The sequence below is a fragment of the Hippocampus comes genome, unplaced genomic scaffold (assembly GCF_001891065.2).
Source record: "Hippocampus comes isolate QL1 unplaced genomic scaffold, H_comes_QL1_v1.1 scaffold478, whole genome shotgun sequence".
NCBI lineage: Eukaryota > Metazoa > Chordata > Actinopteri > Syngnathiformes > Syngnathidae > Hippocampus > Hippocampus comes.
The window spans coordinates 63,319-82,981 of record NW_017805586.1 but is presented as its reverse complement, the minus strand read 5'-3'; the positions used below and the strand labels follow the sequence as shown (position 1 = coordinate 82,981).

The 19,663-nt window shown below is 42.0% G+C and overlaps 1 long non-coding RNA gene across 1 annotated transcript in view; it reads left to right on the top strand.

Annotated features, from left to right (window-relative positions):
* Nucleotides 1–19,663, top strand: part of LOC109521981 (uncharacterized) — a 121,843-nt gene that overhangs the window by 40,210 nt on the left and 61,970 nt on the right. The window contains exon 2 of the long non-coding RNA XR_002169472.1: nt 8,082–8,271. This is a non-coding gene — a long non-coding RNA (uncharacterized LOC109521981). The remainder of the gene's footprint in view (nt 1–8,081; nt 8,272–19,663) is intronic.

Here is a 19,663-nt window from a genome sequence, read left to right as displayed (position 1 = left end):
CTCACCTGGGAAATTAAAGCCCTCGGAAGCCTGACATACATGCATTTGGAATATGGAAGGAAAAACGACAACGAAACGACAACACACCATGGGTGCTGCTCCTAAAATGTCTTCAGTGATACCGGGTATCACTTTTAGTTTCAGTGAGAAAAGTATGACACCCCATTCTGTCATATGTGATGAACAAGAATGTTCTTCAGTTTTCTGGTCTTATTTAGTATGTTGCTGTATGACTCATTTATCTGTTTCAGATCGATTTCTTTTCCCAGGCTGATAAAAATAACCAAATTGACAAACTGCCAAATGCACTTGGAAGTGTTTCACTGCAGTGCAAATTAGAATGAAATCTTTCATTGCGGTGTTGTTCCTTTCAGATTGACATGAAACTGGAGCCTGTTTCGCACACAGATTCCGCAAAATAGTCACCGTAGCAGGACATTCAAAATTAAGCTATTTGTGAACTTTATACATGACCACCGGCGGTGAAGGTGGCATTTTGCATTCCATCAATGACATGCCGACTTGCAATCAGATACTTCCATGTTTCAAAACAGTGTTTACTAAAATTCTGGTTGGACTGTGACAGTTTCTTTCAACCGAACGGGGCAGCAGAAGTGAGCGCCAGGAATCACGTAAAACCCTGAGATGACTTCCTGCCTTCAAAGCTAGTTCCAAAAACACCCAGGTTGACTTCATTGCTGCTTGCACAGAAATGTGACACTGAAAAAAGCTGACAAATGCCATACATAATGTGTCGTATGTAACTTAATTGAAAAAATTTATGTCTCTTCTTATGCAGGGACCCTTTGACATTACCCTTTTGATGTGTCCATAAATTAGACTAAGAATCCTCTCCATGATCTCCCCCCCATCTCTAATGTGCCTCTCTCATGGCCCTTGCTCAATGTCTGCTTGTCTTCACGGTCAAGTGTCTCATTATAGAGCCATTTGGGCCGCTTGTTCTCTGACAGGCAAACAGGTTGAGGCGGAAAAAACCTGCAAAACAAAAGTTGGACGTCGCTGCAGAATACTGAACGAGAGTTCGATCAGCAGACAGATGGATACATTGGATTGTGCCAACTAGCTTATGGTACACAGTCAACCTTGGCTGACATTGGCCAAGAGAGCCAGAGCACACCCTAAAAAAAAATCTTTTCTCCTCTAATTGTATCCATTGGTTTGGCCATGGTGGCGTTAGTTCTCCATTGCAGTGTTTCCCAATCTTAATTGAACCAAAGCACATATTTTCATCCATCCATTCATCCATTTTCTGATCGGCTTATCCTCACAAGGGTCGCGGGGCATGCTGGAGCCTATCCCAACTGTCTTCGGGCAGTAGACAGGGGAAACCCTGAACCGGTTGCCAGCCAATCGCAGGGCAGACAGAGACGAACAACCATTCGCGCTCAAATTCACACCTCGGGACAATTTAGAGTGTTCCATGAACCTGCCATGCATGTTTTTGGAATGTGGGAGGAACCCGGAGTACCCAGAGAAAACCCACGCAGGCCCGGGGAGAGCACGCTAACTCCACACAGGAAGGCTGGCGCACCAGATTATCTCTCTCCCTCTCTGCCTTGGTCAGGGCTGTCAAACTCATTTTTGTCGTGGGCCACTTTTTCATTATGCCTTCCCTCATTTTGACTATTAGGACGGTGAATACAAATCCATGTGTAATCGTCTCATTGTATTTACTACATCTACCCAACAAATTGATGCCGAACTAGTTTTGAAATCTGAAGTCAGGGCTAACAGTTTGCGACATTCTTGCAAAATCTCAACGTTATGATGACAGTTTACAGCTCTGGTACAGATTTTAGCAAGGATTATGTAAGTTGACAAACGTGATTTGCTTTTCCGGGTCACATAGAATGTGACGGGCCATATTTAGCCTAGGGGCCTTGAGTTTGACGCATGAGCTGTTGTGAACTTTTGCATTTTGTTTTGGGGGTGTGGGTGATTTAATTGCTGTCATTGGCTGCAAATCAGAGTCCAAATCATTTCAGCGCCTTGCTGGTGGGCATTACATCTGGAGATTTGAAGTGGACTACCCACTGTTGAAGCCTCTGTCCTTCACGACTCAGCCACTGCTACCTTATAGGAAAAAAAAAACCTTATGACTATCTCTGACCGACTGCTGTACACATCTCCAGGCAGACGTTCCTCTGCAATTCTATTGTGCAAATTGAAAGTCGCAGATAGGTAAACAAGAAAATTGCATTCGCCTCTGAAAATTAAATAGAATTTTAAAGGTCGAAGAAAACACACAGAGCTGACTTTGAGGTCCACATTCCGGTCTTCTTCGAGTATTTGCTTTGATTTATTTTTATCTCATGGTACTGAGCAGCCACGACAGTACATGTTAGTGCTGTGTGAAAGGCACATTTTGAAATCGGACTGATCTTTTTGACGTCTGTAATTGTGGCCGATTTCTGCCTCCTGGATAGTACTGGAAAAATCAGGAGGATTTGCATCGAGAGCCATCACACTGCCTTTCTGCCAAATTGCAGTATCTGAGGCAGAACATTAGACATCACTTGTGTCATTCAAAGAGAACTGCCGCATCTGTAATTTTGATTCCCTTTGACTCAGGAAACAGAAGTGTTGGCCTCTTTCCGGACTTTATGACCCTGCGGGCCTATAAGGTTTTCATTTTTGTTCTGTCCAGCAACAGATGCAAAGCATGGAAATGAATGTGGAATTATCAGCATGGTTTATAGACTTAATTTGCCATAGCGACATCTTAATGGGATTTCCTTCGGTAAACAGTTCTTCAGAGGCCGCACTGCTTTCAACAGAATCTTTGATGAATTATGCATATACTGTACCTGTATACACCCCGGGAAGAAGTAGTATAGCCTAATTTGTACATTTTAAGTGAATACGGACAAGCATAGGATATCCAAACACCTGCTGTCCTCAGGTGAGGTTTGAAGCCAACAGGACACATGAGCGATTGAGCTACCTGTGTCAATGAATCCGTCCGATATCACCACGGGCAAATCTCATCAGTGTATTGCGCATCCAGAGCACTTAACTGCCCTGTCACCAAATGTCTTTTGTAAGGCTACCCGATGGCTGACCACTCCATGTTGATTTTTCATTTTAAAGTCAGGTTGTTCAGGTCCTTCCGGATGTCGTCAAGTTTGGGATCAATGTTGTCTTCTTATGTTTCTCCCATGGGGACGCAGTGGTCAAATGACACTTCTTCATCGGTCATGGAAGGGAGTGTGGTCGAAAGAGAGAGAGAGTTTGCAGCTGCTCTTTGTGTGTCTAGTGGAGAACTGATTTAAGGCCACAGGAAGAAGGCCACTCAACACTCCGGGCACGTCCCTGAAAGCAGCAGCAGAGGAAGCACTATTGCCATTCAGCAGCATCGACTGCAGACACCTAAATGAGTCTGCTCTGTCCTGCAATGGCTAATGTGGCAGCTCGCCATGCAGTGCAACTTACTCTGCTCATAACATGCCCTCCCCTTCTGCTTTCAGCTCTTCTTAGCCGTAGTTTTTCCGCTTTGGCCGTCCTGTGTCCCACTGTCAGGGACCGTAGCAGATGTTTATATTTGGCAACTGCTCTAAAAAAATAAAATAGAAGAAAATAACAAATTATCTCCCTGCTGTTGTTAACTGTAGTTAAAAAAAAAGATCAATCCTTTTCAGGTTCAAGTTCATCTCATGGTTTTTCCGAATGGAAATAATGGAAAGAGAAAATATCTGTTCCGGGGTCATAAAAGACAGCCTTATTAAAGTAACATTAAACATTCCTAACTGTCATGCATGCGTTGTAAAAGAACACTCTTAATCGTGAAACATGTCAGGATGTCATGATTTCAGGAAACCATTGTTCTTTTTTTATGGCAGTTGACTGCTTTTGCAAAAAGGACCAAACACAAAGGCAAAGAAACGACTTGTCGAGGCCTTCATGATATTCCGCGAGTTCTTGCATAATGGAATATAAAACATTTGATGTTTGCGCAACTTGGCAGGTAAATGTTTCTGAAAAAATATTGTTCAAACTAGAGGTGATCTGTGGAGTTTTCGAGCTTCTGCTGGAGAAAAAAAAATATGAATGGCCAAATATGGCTCTTAAGTCGTGAGTTGGCCCGTGATATTGCAAGATTTTCCATTTGCATCAGAGGGAATGGACTCCCTAATGCTTAGCAAGTCTTGTCTCAGGTCAGTAAGCGGCATCGGTTTGCCAAAAATGAACCAAAATGACAAAAACAAAGACAATACCAACAATCGTCATCGTATTGTAAGTACCGCACCGGTGATCACTTGATTTCTTCTCGATGACTCTGCACATTGTCGCACTGCTGTCATTCGGTTGTACGACTGCACAATGGTATGCTTCCATTACGGAAAGTCTTTCTATACTCTCTTTGTTTGTCGGAGTTACTTGTTATTGCAATCCTAGCGTGGCTCATACTCCCAGAGACAAGTTCCTTGTGTGTTTTACATACTCGGCCAATAAAGATGATTCGGATTCTGATTGACTTAATGTTCTTGTCTGTCATCCATTGCAACTTTAATCTGCTGTGAAACATGTCAGGATGTCATGATTTCAGGAAACCATTGTTCTTTTTTTATGGCAGTTGACTGCTTTTGCAAAAAGGACCAAACACAAAGGCAAAGAAACGACTTGTCGAGGCCTTCATGATATTCCATGAGTTCTTGCATAATGGAATATAAAACATTTGATGTTTGCGCAACTTGGCAGGTAAATGTTTCTGAAAAAATATTGTTCAAACTAGAGGTGATCTGTGGAGTTTTCGAGCTTCTGCTGGAGAAAAAAAAATATGAATGGCCAAATATGGCTCTTAAGTCGTGAGTTGGCCCGTGATATTGCAAGATTTTCCATTTGCATCAGAGGGAATGGACTCCCTAATGCTGAGCAAGTCTTGTCTCGGGTAAGTAAGCGGCATAGGTTTGCAAAAAACGAACGAAAATGGCAAAACAAAGACAATACCAACAACCGTCATCGTATCGTAAGTACCGCACCGGTGATCACTTTATTTCTTCTCGATGACTCTTCACATTGTCGCACCACTGTCATTCGGTTGTACTACTGCACAATGGTACGCTTCCATTACGGAAAGTCTTTCTGTACTCTCTTTGTTTGTCGTAGTTACTTGTTATTGCAATCCTAGCGTGGCTCATACTCCCAGAGACAAGTTCCTTGTGTGTTTTACATACTCGGCCAATAAAGATGATTCGGATTCTGATTGACTTAATGGTTCTTGTCTGTCATCCACTGCAACTTTAATCTGCTGCTGCTTTTTTGGAGGGGGCTTCCCGTCAGGTATCTTTCTTGTTGAACTCACTCGCAAATTAATGCTAATTCTGACTAGCCGGAGTATTTTGGTTCCAGTAAATTTCATATATTTGGCTCTGCTGCATACTGAATGGACAATAGAAGGATTAGAACTTAGTGTTGATATCTGCTACCTCAGTATCCTCTCACCTTTTTGTTAGCACGGACTAAGATGAGGATTTGTTTCCGTAAGCCGATTGCGTATTTCCTGCGTTGAACTTTTCCCTGGGTATTGCCACCTGACGTGCGATGAGGGAAGAGCGACATGGGTCAGGATCATGGAGAGTGTAATGACAGCTCGTGAATTCTAAACGTTTTATCGGCTCTCCGCAGACTGCTCAGGCAGTGCACAGCTGTCTTTCATTTCTCTTGCGATGCAATGAATATGGCTTTCCAATTGGGGTCGTGGCACGGACTGATAAGGAACTATATTCCTTTACGCCGCATAGTTAAAAATGGCATCTGAGGGACGACACGCCTGGACGACCTCAGATACACTAAACATGAATATCACAAATGTCCCGACCATGCTAGGTTCTTCCGTGGGCCTCTAATTGTGGCACACCAAAAGAATTATTTCACAGATCCATAAATAAATAGAAACCACTTGAGATAAGGACGGAACCGGAACCTGAAAGCTGATTTTAAGAATGATTTGTTCAGTGGATATAAAAATTCCATGACTGAAGCGGGTGCATCCACCCCTGAAGAGAGATTTACCATCTTTAGTTTAGCAGACTTATTGTTCCTGACGACCGCATGTTTCAGGCCACCGTGGTCTAAACGGAACGGACGCACCTGTATATGCATACACCCACACCCCACATGGTCAATACCAAATAAAATGAGCTGCCACCAGATAATTCAAGTTCTTGCATCTTATTGTATTTCTAAATTCGACAATTCGTTTCTTAACTTGTTTTGCCCGCACATGCTCTCCCGCAAGGACACGTGATAAGATCAGTGACTGATTTTGTATTTATAAGACGCACGGTCGCAATTTGGTTATTTTGCCTGCAATTGCCACAAACGGCGATGACCATCTGGGATAGGAGCTTAGGTGGCTTGATGTAGTTTGATTCTACTGGAAGCAAAGTGAGAACGTACCAACGTAGCTCTGAGATTCCTTCCTCTCTTGTACACCGCTTTAATGCGGGTCAGATGATAAAATATGCCGATGCTTTATGAAAACGTTCTTGACTTTTTCAGTGCCTTTTGAATAGAGTATAGAACATTATCTGATTGCTTGACTTTCGAATGGGATTTGCCTTCAGAAGATCCAACCTTGATTTTATGTGGCGTAGTAGCCAGTTGAACCGTGACAGCGGCTGGCGGCGACTCGTTCCCCCTTCTCCTCTGCTGGCTCTTCCATGCACTGTAAAGTCCAGCCGCTCCGTCGGGTATTATCTCTGAAAAACTTTGTAGGTTTGTGAAAAAAAAAAAAAATTGGTAGTAAACTCCTTAATGCGAGGCAAGTCTTCTTTCTGTATAAACAAACGGTGTAAGGTTGACAAAAACGGACAAAAAAAAAAAAAGACAAAAACAAAGACAATACCCCTGAGGCAACCACTCGTGTTGCGCCATGTTGGGAAAAAGATGTAAAAAGCCGCACAGTGTTTCATTTTGCCTCCTAATGTTCTGACTGTAACATCACGGTCAGGAGCCTCAGAAAAAGCCGACAATCTTGTGTTCGCCAAATTCAACATCTGGGCAGACTTACAAACGTTACTTGAAGCAATTAATGTTATTTTTCCTTGAATTGTGTGGTCTATATAAAATACATATTTTATAAATAAATACAGAAAAGAACCCAGAAATTTCCAGTAATTTCATGGAAAAATATTATATTGGGACATATATAATGATTGGGATAGGCAAATTTGTTTGTTCCTAGATCTACCTTATTGTATTGGTGGTTCATGTGAATTAACCCAGTTGGCTGAGGAATTTATTCATTTTATTTCAGTTCGATTTGCATTGTTGTTTCTTGTATTTTTGACCAGATTTGAATACTTTATCCTGGCGGTCCCACAGCAGTGTGTCCGCCAGGTGCCAAGCGACTGTGTTCTTTCTTGTTCCCCACACGATTTGAGGATCACGACCGTTTGTTAAAAGATAAAATTATAAAAGGGACAATCTGTCTTGTTTCTTCCTTGCTACTGATAATATGCCCCTGATCCAAGAAAAGCAAACAAGAGTCGGCGGTAACAGAAGAATAGGCCGTTCGGCACAGGCAGTGATTGGTAATATTTGATTTACAATCTCTTCAAATTCGCGGCTATTAATAAGGAATGAAAAAAATATTCATTTTTGTACACTCTGGCAATTTCTCGGTTTAGCGTCGTAATTGCCATGCAAATTTGTTCTGCCCTGTTTTGACCGCTCATGAGTTTGAGAAGTTGCTCAATGTATATACTGTGACAGTATGAAAAATGTTGAAGGCGCTAAATAAAGAGGAAGGCTGCTGAGTGGGGACAAAGTAAAACAAACATCAGCAAAAATGGACAGTAAATTCTGAAGCTGCATTTTACAGAGCCTCACATGAATTTTGGATGTCCTCTGCAGTGCCACCAGTTCTCTGATTAAAAAATGCCATTAGGTTGATTCTGCCGCTGGGGGCGAAGCATCTTTCAAAATACGATATTCAACAATGTAATCCGTTTTTGAGCCCCAGGATGACTCGTGAAATGTATGTGAACAGTTATCAAAATGTTCAGGCCGTGTTTTCGCATTCAAAGATGTTCTCTCCTTCTCATCTTTCTTTTCAGAGCGTATCGACGCTGATTCTCATTGAACGGGATCCAAACGAATTTGAGCGCACACTCGTGCGAGCTGGTGGCGCACTCCATTTGTGCTTGTGAGCTGAGGAGAAGCTAAGTGGCTTGTACGACCACTGAAGTCTGACAGCCTGGTGCACCGCAACATGGATTAGAAGCCCCACACCTCAAGAGATCAAAGGTAAGAAGATATTCCCTTATTGCTTATCGTTTCACACTTCACACTTCCAAACTGAAGGCACCGCACAGTGTTGAAAAGATATAAAGCAATATTCGGACATGTGCCTATGAAGGCGACGATTGGGATTATGGAATTCTACCAAACGATGTAACAGATTTTTCCACCCAAGACCTAACATAGAACCTCCATAGTTGAACAAAATTTGCATTCTGTGAAACAGGTTGACTTTAAACTTGCTCGAATAAAAAAAAATAATATGGTAATAAAGACAGACGAAATAAAGTTGCTACTTTGCAGTCTGTACTTTGCGGAATGTTTTCCTGCAGCTTACCCCAAAAGGGGAAGACCCTAGAAAAGATGAGACAAATATTGAACACTGCAAATTTACTTATCTATTTTACCATGGCTGGGAGATTGCCCACACAGTGGTTGACCGACAGGTAAGTAAAAAATTTAACTTTAAAAAAAATAATAAAAAAATTGCATTATAACCCTGTTGAAATATGTCAACATAGAGTGCACATGATTGGGTCATTTTATAATGACATGACCGGTATATTTAGCACTCAAATTTGAGTCTCATGCATGCCATTGGGACAAAACCTCCTCTCTCACAATTTGGTAAACTGACTTTTTTTCACAAATCGATTCTATTAGCCAGTCCACATGCCGTCATGTTATGCTGACAAATATTTGACCAGTCTAAAGTGTTGAAAATGGCGTATGCTTGTGCCTTATAAACATCCTTAAGGATTATCGCAAGAAGGCAGTGGCGCAACACATTTCTTTTGTTTGCTGCAAGGTGTCAGATGATCTGTAAATAAAAGAGAGCATTTTCTTAGCGAGAATGCAAAACCAGGGCAACCGGTGGTAATTGGGCACGCTATGATTGCGCTCGCTGCCATATTTTTATGCTGGTTGTACTTTTGGGGAAAGAGACAAGTTCTTCACTGCAGTCCAAACAGTTGAAAGTTTCTCATCATTATGAAGAAATAAACATACCAAGCAGCTTTCTGGGACAGTAATTAAACATTTAGTTTGAAGGCTGAACCAAACCGAATAATGTTTTTGAATCCCAGACATATGCAGGCTCAGACAAAATGCGAAAACAAAAATATTTACGGAAAAAACACACCGACAAAGTACAAACACAAATTTCTGGTCACAATGAGCCAGGAAAAACAATGCACATCCGAAAAGCGTAGAAGGAAACACAGAATGCGCACACGAAATGTCAAAAGTCCAATAATGCAAAACCAAAGATCAAGACCAACAATCTATCGATCGACAGGCGGATCGGTGCAGACTTTGGATCGGTCTGTCATGGTGAAGAGCCAAAAGGCGAAGCTCTCAATTTACCGGTCCATGGACATTCCTACCCTCACCTATGGTCACGAGCTGTGGTTCGTGACCGAGAGAACGAGATCCCGGATACAAGCGGCCGGAATAAGTTTCCTCCGCAGGGTGTCCGGGCTCTCCCTTCGAGATAAGGTCAGAAGCTCGTTCATCCAGGAAGGGCTCAGAGTAGAGCCGCTTCTCCTCCACGTCGAGAGGAGCCAGATGAGGTGGCTCAGGCATCTGATTGGGATGCCTCCTGGACACTTCTCTGGTGAGGTGTTCCGGGCACGTCCCACCAGCAGTAGGCCCCCGGGGCGACCCAGGACACGCTGGAGAGACTATGTCTCCGAGCTGGCCTGGGAATGCCTCGGGATCCCCCGGGAAGAGCTGGAAGAAGTGGCTGGGGAGAGGGAAGTCTGGGCTTCTCTCTTCAAGCTGTTGCCCGCGTGAAAACAAAATTATCTGCCTTCTTGCGAGAAGCAAAAATGGATGGATGGATGGAAGATCAACGATGAAAAAAAATGAAAGTACTGACAAACAAGGAACTATGATAAACAGGAGCGACTATGAATAATATCAGGAGGTCGATAAAACTACACTTGAAGCACAACAGCGAGCAAGGTCAATAATACAAAAGAGACTTGGCAATTTGGCAATCCTTAAATATTTGGCAAGGCTTGATTGGGAACTGCGCAACAGGTGCACCTGCTGGAGGGAAACGCCCTTCACTCCAGCTGGAGCTGAAACACAAGCAAAACAGAACTTGACAAAGGCAGATGACTGCATTGATTGCTTTTGTTGTTTTTTATTTTTTTTTCTGCATCATAATGTTCTACTCATTTATCCAAAGCCAGTGGTCTGGATGAAAATCCATATTTTCTAGTCGACTAATTTTTCACTTTCAGAAACTGATTGTCGCTGTGACAGCTGTCAAAAATTTCTGTCAAAAAAACCAAAAAAAACACACAATCCTCAACTATTTTTGTCCTTTTTTGTTGTCTATGCCCAACAAAACAGTCCTTCAGCTCGTAACCTTTCTATGCAAGGACACGTACACAAACGGGTCATTTGATTTTGCAGTTTTGTGCTCTTTCCTGTCCTCTCAGGGCCTCAGCCTCACCTTTGTCCTGACCTCCTGCTTAGTTTTGTCTGCACTGCAGATGAAGATGCCCTCTCGGAATAGACAGTTTTGGTGCTGCTGATTTAAAGGACAAAATGCACTGTTGCCTGACAGCTTCCTTGTACCCTCCTTCCTGTTTTCTTTTGTTTGTAGTTTAGGGGAATAACTGAGGGGTGAGAGAGTGACATTTGTCCATCAATAAACAAGGTTTAAAGGTGTGAAAAATCATTTTCTAGCCGCAGGGTTTTAAAAAATTAGGGCCTCAAAGAAATCCTTTTCGATAAAATCATGCATGTCGACAAAATTCCTTGGCTTCCAGCAATTGGGCAACCAATTGTCAACCCATTAAATAATTATGTTGTACAATATCACTTTTTTTTTTTTTTAATCCGTTAAACTATAGTAACACTCAAGGAAGACGTAGATTACATAAGGTAATTACGTGGGCGAGAATAAAGACGGAAAATGATCACATATATTCTTTTTTCATCCACTGGTATATGAAATTATAAATATGGTATTGTAAGTATTGTGAAAAAAATGTTTTAAAACACAGTATATATATATATATATATATATTAGTATCCCTTGATTCCAAAGTAGCAACAGTAGCAGTGGAGTGCAATGTTCGTCAGTCTCTACCCACCTCTGCCTGTTAGTGTGGAAGTCGTCAGGTCTTGAAATGCTTTTTAATTAAAGTCGCAAGAGATTGCGAGTGCAAAGTGACAGAACATATGCTTTTCATCATTCTTAAGCTACCACTTTCCCACAGGCAGCTCCTGTGAATATAAACACCAGCACCCACTGTGTGCTGGAAAGACAAATTTCTCCAAGGCGAAATCTGCTTCTGTCAGAGGGTGACTTTTTACCAGCTCTGGCACATGGAAAATGGCTTTGCGGAGATGGTTTCATTGGCATTGCCCACGTGTGCAATCTTGCATGAGATGCAAGTATTGACTATCACTTTGGTGCAGATGGCGTATAATACCCCCCCAAGAGTAACTGTCTACTGCTCTGTTTAGTGTCGCCGTTGGGTGAATCCTTTTTGCTCAGCCATGCTGGGAATGGAAGGCGCTTGCTGGTGTGTCATGCTCATTAGTGTTATCTTTGTTGCACTTTGGATGCTGCTGCATTGATCCTGGCCTGTAGGACATTCATGTTTTCCTGCATTGCAAGTCAATCAAATATTTTATGTACTCTTCTATTTTGGAAAAAAAAGTCAGAGCACCGAATGAAGCCTGTCCTGTCTTTCCAGTTATTTTGTTGCACTCTCGAGTACAATTTTCTTTGCGTGCCTGCTTGGATTTAATGAACTGTTTGCATTTTTGTGTTGACTGAATTGAGTCTGGTGTCAGTCGCTGCTGGGCCCCGTGCCTTTTCTCCGCTTTTTCCTTGGCTGCTCCTGGAAAGTTGAGATAAGACCCACTGATGTTTGTCTGCTCCCTGGCAGATTACTGAGGTAGACAGGTACGAGGACTCTGGCGGTGCCAGTTTGCTGCAGGCCAAAGAGCTTTCATTGGATGGCTGAGCAGATCACAGCTCCACCTGTATGAGGGCCGTGTCTGCTTTTCCCAATTACTTTTCAAAGAGAACCGAACAGACAATATTATGGAAAATATGATTTAACTGAACTATTTAACAAATAGTGGCCTGCAGCGTTTGTTTACTCAACTGCATGGTAGCAGGGCTGCTCATTTGGCTTCTCTGCATCCAATATGTGGATTCCTATGCAACAATGTTAGCTGAATACTGCATGTCAAGTGAAAGCGGATTTTAAAACAAAATAAAAATTCTGTTGGAGATATGCTGCAGTATCTCCTTGCGACGTAAATATGGAGGTATTGATTCCATTGAAGCGCTCAATGCTGTTTGGCTATCTATGAGGTATCAATTTTAATACTGCATTTTAATATTTTCTACACTTTTATTCATCCAACGAGCCGTTTCCGTGCCTGATAGGTGCTGCTGGTTTGGGTCGCAAGTTCAGATGAATGACTGCAAAATCCAGTGAATAACATGCACCCAGTGTGTGATATGCCCCCTCAAAACCGTTGATGAGCATGTTTTTTTGTTTTTTTTCGTCTGTGCTTGTGTACATTACGGTCACCCTATTTGCTGCTATCTTTTTTTTTTCTCCTCTTTTCCTCTTTTCACAACTGTGATCAAGGTCTTTCAAAGTGTTTTTAAAATCATGTTTGTAAAATTAGCGGTTTTGCACAATGCACTCTTTTACTCATTTGAATAGGCTATATTTTAAATGTCTTTTCTTTCCATATGAATCACGTCAACTCTGTACCTGTTTTTAAATGTTGTACTTTTAATGATATTTAATGATATACAGGCACAGGTAGAGCATGCAAAAACTTCACATAGGCAGGCCGAAACCGAACCCTGCACCTCTGCGCTGTGAGGCCGATGTGCTAACCAGTCCACCACCGCGCCACCATTTATCATCTATTATATATTTATTTAATGATCCGCTGTTACCGACTGCCTAATTTACCTGGCAACAGTTGAACAAGGGGAGTCAAGTCATATATGCCAACAGTCTCAATTGGTGAGCTTTACGGCGTTGCATCGATGCATAAATTAATACAAACCTCATTTTATTTAAATGTGCACCAGTTTCAATGAAAGGAAGTCAAACAAAAAATAAGAAAGGGGGACAAAAACCAACAGAGAGAAATTTTAAGATGCATGAAGGCTCAACCGAGAAGGATAAGACCCAATATTGAGTCTCAGGCAAAGACGGGTGCGTGGCAGAGGATTTACTGGGGGCGGTGGGGGGTGGGGGCGGGGGGCAACTGGGGAGAAAAGTTTGGAAACAAGACATGATACCTGAGTGTGAATATGCTGCAGTGGGCAGAATCACAACAATCTGTCATGTCGTAGTCAGTGTGACAATGAAAGGCAGTGGTGGGTCGAGATATTCGGTGTGATTTGTTGCCGTTAAGGATTCCGAATATGGTGGCAGTTTATTTAACTAAAGACAGTTTCTTGAATGAATGTCTAGTGAAAGTAATTTTAATATGACAAGTACTTATACCTTGTCTTCTGAAGCATTTATCATGCCTTTGCTCCAATTTTAGTTTCATATGATGATATTTTTTTTTTTAATCAGGAATTTCAGTTGACTTTGCTGCCTGCTATAAGGGTAATAGAACACAGAGAGAGCAGCCATGCAAAACAAAGTAGGCAGAGGATTTGTCTTGCGCTTTTGACTCTGGCTCACTTTGTATGCCTGAGATCCATCCCCTTGTAAAACGGGCCTGATTTGATCCAAATGTTTCCATGTTGATTCACCTTGTCTTTTCAAGAAACCGGTCATCCTCTCAAATATAGAATATTTTGTTTCGGTAATCTGACAATAGTTTTATCAGACCTTCCTAAACCGTATGTATTATTTTATCTAATCCCCATTTTCAGAATTAGAGGTTAGAGCACAACCAAATCTATTTTGGTGACTCAAAGGCTGCAAATAGAACAAGAAATTAAACATAACCTACTGTATTTTCATTTTTCTTTTACTCTTCAGATGTTTTATTTCTGGAGATATTTTTGCTTTCACAGGGCCTCATTAAACCCAAGGCTGGTGTTGTTTTGTGACACTGCATTCCTCTAGGAATGCAATACAAAAACAATCCCACATTAATTCTGCTTTCACAAATCTCGCGTCTATGAATAATCGGGCACTTTGGTATGCTACCCGGTCACAGCCCACGCTGTCATAAATGGAGGGCAGTGATGGATGAGCACAGCTCACGTGCCATACTGTCATTGTCACTGGGTTTTTAGTTTGCACTCAGCCATGGACAAATCTCCTGAGATGGCACAGTTGGTGAGCGCCGACAAATAGGAGAGAGACAATTTGCTGCTGGGTTATACTGCTGCTTTATGGTGAGTGGCAGGTCCTTATCAATGCTCCCACTGGTTGATCACAGTTGAAAGGGGTCACCCCCTTTCAACTGTGATCAGCCTGAATTAAAGACTAGCTAATTAAAATGTCCAGGGGACATGTGAGCCCTTGCTTCATTTATCTGCCAGAGCACAGCCAGCGAAATAGGACAAGTGGAAAAAAAACAAGAACAGTGAATAATGGTTTTGTTATTGCACATGTTGAGTCACAACATCGAATACAAGATCATGTCATGGCTTGCTGCGGGTATTTATAACCACTGTGTTAATTTGTTCAGTTGAATGTTTGTTAGTCATTGCAGATAATGCAGCAAGCTTAGTGTTTTTCCAAGTTAACAGACTCGTGTAGATTGATCGATTGAGGTTTCAGTGACGTTCATAAAATGATCATTTTGAGCTTAAAATTAATTTGTTAATCATATCAATTAAATCGATCACTAACTTATAAAAAATGATATTGTGTCTGTGTCCAGCATCGATGCAAACAAGTTCAGCGTGGATCATTGTAGCTGAATCTTGGAGCAGACGCATCAGTCATGCTGTAGATGTATCATTGCACCCCGAATTGACAGTGTCAGTACAGACTCCAAAAGGAAGTGTAATGACGACAAGACAAAATAAATCGGTGGTAGCAGTATAAATAAATAATTGCCCTCGGGCACACATTGCCGCCATCATGATACCGTACCTAGAAAACAGGTGAGCTGTGACCTTCGCAATGCGAGCCCGAAGCCGGTTTGACATCACTTACAGTCGTCAGCAGACGGTGATGTAAAGCCAGAATTGCAGCCCCGTGAGATGGACTTTGGTATGCTACCTTCTGTAGCAGCAAAATGACATCTCGAACATTTGACTGGTGCAGCTGAACAGTGTCCCTTGTTGAGTTGTTGGTCTGGGCACGTTTTCCTTCCAAAGTACAGATACTGCAGAGTTAGGGTCATGCATTGTGTCCAAATTCCCCTCAGGGCTTTGCGTTTCACCAAGAAATAGTTATTTCTCGAAGAATTATTTCAGTCCTGTGGTGCAGACACAACTTCATAATACTGACTCACTGTAGTCAGGCTGATTGATTCATGGAAAGGAAAAGTACATTTTCTTGCCTTCAAGAGAAAAACAAGAAAAAAATGGCAGCCAATTTGGTACACCACAAATCTCTTTATTGTGATGGCCCCATTTTGTTGTGAGGTTGGGATTACCGTTGTTTGGAGAAGAGTGGAAGGAAACGATTGGAATTTATTGGCATTGAATAGGTATGGGGCTCTTGTCTTCCTGTGTGGAATTTATATGTTCTCCTCGTGCCTACGTGCGTTTTCTCTGGGTTCTCCGGTTTCCTCCCACATTCCAAAAACATGCATGGCAGGCTGATTGAACACTCGAAATTGTCCCTAAGTGTGAATGTGAGCGCGGATGGTTGTTAGTCTCTGTGTGCCCTGCGATTGGCTGGCAACCGGTTCAGGGTGTCCCCCGCCTACTGCCCGAAGACGGCTGGGATAGGCTCCAGCACCCCCCGCGAACCTGATGAGGATAAAGCGGATCAGAAAATGGATGGTTGGATGGATAAAAGAAATGAGCGACTTTTTCTGTGTTGGGGCATATGCTATTGTTTGTTGTGTTCATGCATGCTGCAACTGTGAAGGTGTCCTGAATTTGACTGACACCACGAGTGAATCAGCATAATGAGGTGCCATGTTGCCTGTGGAAATGATTACTGTACTGCAGTCGGAGAGGCATTAGATTGATAAAGGCAATCTCCTCCTCTGTCCCTGAGATGCACCACCATCATGTTTATACTTCATATACTGTCCCTCCCTTTCAGGCTATATGACTCATTACTTTTGGGGGTTAACAAAAGCTGGTCGAACATTGACGCTTGAAGGGGAATTTTTTTTTTTCTCCATCACACACACACACACACACACACACACACACACACACACACATACACACACATACACACACAGACCTTTGAATTTTTAAATAGATGCTATTGCTAGCGTCAAGCCGAACCCAAGCAAGGCCTGTTTGGAGCAACTTGAGCAAATAAATAAATACATAAAAATGACTCTATGCCCTGACAAAAAAAAAAAAAAAAAAACGTGGTCGAGTATGGTACCACCGTACACGGTACATGAAGTATGAGCTCATCATTCCTTTTTTTTCTAAATAATAACTGAGTATACTTACATAATTTCTGTGTAAATGCTTATTGAGTGATCCTAGATAATGAAAATAATTTTACAGACACTATTGTTTTGTTTTGTTTTGTTTTGTTTTTTTAATGCAATCATGGAGCTTTATTTCTCCAATAAACACAAGCACCACAAGACCAATTGCGGCTTGTTGCGCTCATAAAGTTTTAATGCCGATTAATCGATAGCCAGCGTTATTGATACAATAAAGTGCAATTGCTGAACATCCCATTTTTTACTGTTTGGTCTACCCTTTAAATGTGTTTGCCTCTGACAAGACTTAGCGACTCCTTTATAAAGTTCGGTTAATCTCTCTCATGTCTCTGGTTGATCCAAAGGTGGTAAATGCAAGTTTACGTGTCTCGAATCTTGATTGATTGTAAATATGATCATTGTCAGAAAAATAACTCTCCCCAAGTCAGATCATCACTTTATTTTGACATGGAGCTTGACAAAGCTTATAGTCGCTACCTTCTGCAGTGCCATGAGCAGATCACAGCAGAAGCAGCTAATTGGATTGATAAAAAGCTAATGTAAATGGTGCCTGAGGACTACCGCGTCCAGCTTGGCCAACTGAGGTTAGAATAATGCATTTAAAAGATAGCTACGACTCTACTTCAAAAGTTGCAAGTCATTGTTACTGATTGACCTGTAGCTATGAGATTCAATTAGCTTTTCTCCTGTCGCGTTTTTGGCTAGCAGAGCATTGTTTGTGATACCCGGCAATCGGGCTTAGCAGCAAATTGCTTTTAGCCTTGAAAGACTTTAAGACTGACAGCTTCATTGATCACGATTAATTGATATTGCTGCTGAGATTTATAGGTGATGGAATAATAGATGAGCGCAGTTAAATGTATGAATGGGTCGAAGCAAGGAGTCATGACTGAGAAGAAATCATGAATGAATGATTCGTGGAATTAGTTACTCATGTCGCTCCTGATGATTCCCATTATGACGATGTTCACATCAAATGCATAACGTCCACAATCATGTGCTATGTGCGATGCTTTTATGCAACGTAAATCCTCAGCTGTTTCTATATTGGATCATACGTCTTTTTTTTTCTGTCCGAATTTTTTTATTGTTTTAAGAATGACTGTTTTAACCAAGAGGTTTTGTAAAGCAGAATGGTCACAATGTAGCCAACTCTTAAAACTCCTGTGTTCGCCTGGCTTCTCTTGAGACTACACCGGTTCTCATTCAGCATGCTGACCCTGCTCTAGAGTGAGTTCACAGGCCCTGGTCTGAGATCAAGTCTGGGAAGGGATGTTATTGCTTGTCTCAAGTGTACCTGTTCTCTAAAGTTTACTTGAAACATCCAATTTGTTCTGCTTCATAGCATCACCATTTGAAACTAAGAATTGGGCCAATATGTCAAGCCTGGAATCCTCTGAATCAGGCAGTATTCCCTTTCACCCAGCCTAATAATGCCAGGAATTGTCTGCCTTCCTCCACCCCGTGTGTTGCTGTTCTGTGTGAACGGCACAGGCACCGTCGCGGGGCTGTAGTCAAATGCAAATACCCTGTCTAAATTTGGAGGTAGTATCAAGGTTGTAACAGGGGCAGGACAGTAGCTGCGCATTGGGAATAGTGGCAACCCCGAACAGCGATGTGAAGTTGTAACGCTCAAGATTCCTCCCTTATTGTATTGAAAGCAGTCATTGCTGTCAGTCAAGTATTTGTTATCGTCACAGTACAATAATTATCTAAGGGTGCAGGGTGCAGTGTTTCTATGTGAACCCAAGTGTTTCTGCAGTATGATGTAAGGCACAAGTCAGATGAGGACCATTTTTCAGCATTTGGCTCCATTTTGACTTCTGTGTTTTCAGTTTAACTGCAAGTTGTCTTCCGAAAGAAGTCTCCGTTTAGTTTGTTTTCTGCCAAACGCGGCGTCCTTGAGCTCCGAAGTGTTTTGGTTAAACAAAGGCAAGAGAGATCTCTCTGATACATTACCCTTTGCACCCTCCCATTTGCACACAAATACACACACTGCGGTATTTTCAACTTCTAAAGCTATTTATAGAGCGTTCCCAAAACCTTTCTCCATATATTAAGAAGCCGTGAAAGCTTTTGCTCTCATCCAGCAAATAAGGAATGGCACCTTGAGCTCCAACTATTAGATTGCACTGAAAATCCTTCCTGAATGCCAGACCTCGGGTCACCAAAATCAGTTTCCTTAACAGCTGACTTTTGCTCTATGAGGCTTATGCAAGATTTCCAAATAAAATATACAAGTTTTATTGGAAAAGTTCAAGTGCTCGTGGCACAAAAGAATTATTCGAAGCCAAAACTGTGAGTTTTCAACGACAGTGCGGGCCAGATGATAAACCAGCACGACAATAGGTCAGACAAGAAAAGGCAAACACTGCGACCAGACAACTGGTGGCTGCATCACCATGACAACACATCTGCTCACAATGCCCTGAGCATCTGACATTTCCTGACAGAGAAGACCATTGCCATGCTGGAGCAACCTTCCAACGAATCCCACGTGGCTCTCTGTGATTTGTTCATGTTTCGCAAGATAAACAGAATTATCTGAATACATGGACGACATCAAGATGGCCGTGAGACATAGCTGCAGAGGATCCCGAAAGAATCCTCTCCAGGAGTACATGAAAGCGCGACACAAAAGGCTTGGACGTTTCACCCCCGGGGCAATTACCTTGAATATTTGCCTTACTTTACCTTGCAGTTAGTATGAAATCTATCTTTACAAGCTCACCGTTTTTAGAGATGAAGCTCTTCTCATTCGATGACACATCATGGTCTAAACCCTGATTTTAGCAAGGAAAAAATCCCCGAAAATCTATTTTCGGAGGGGGTGGGG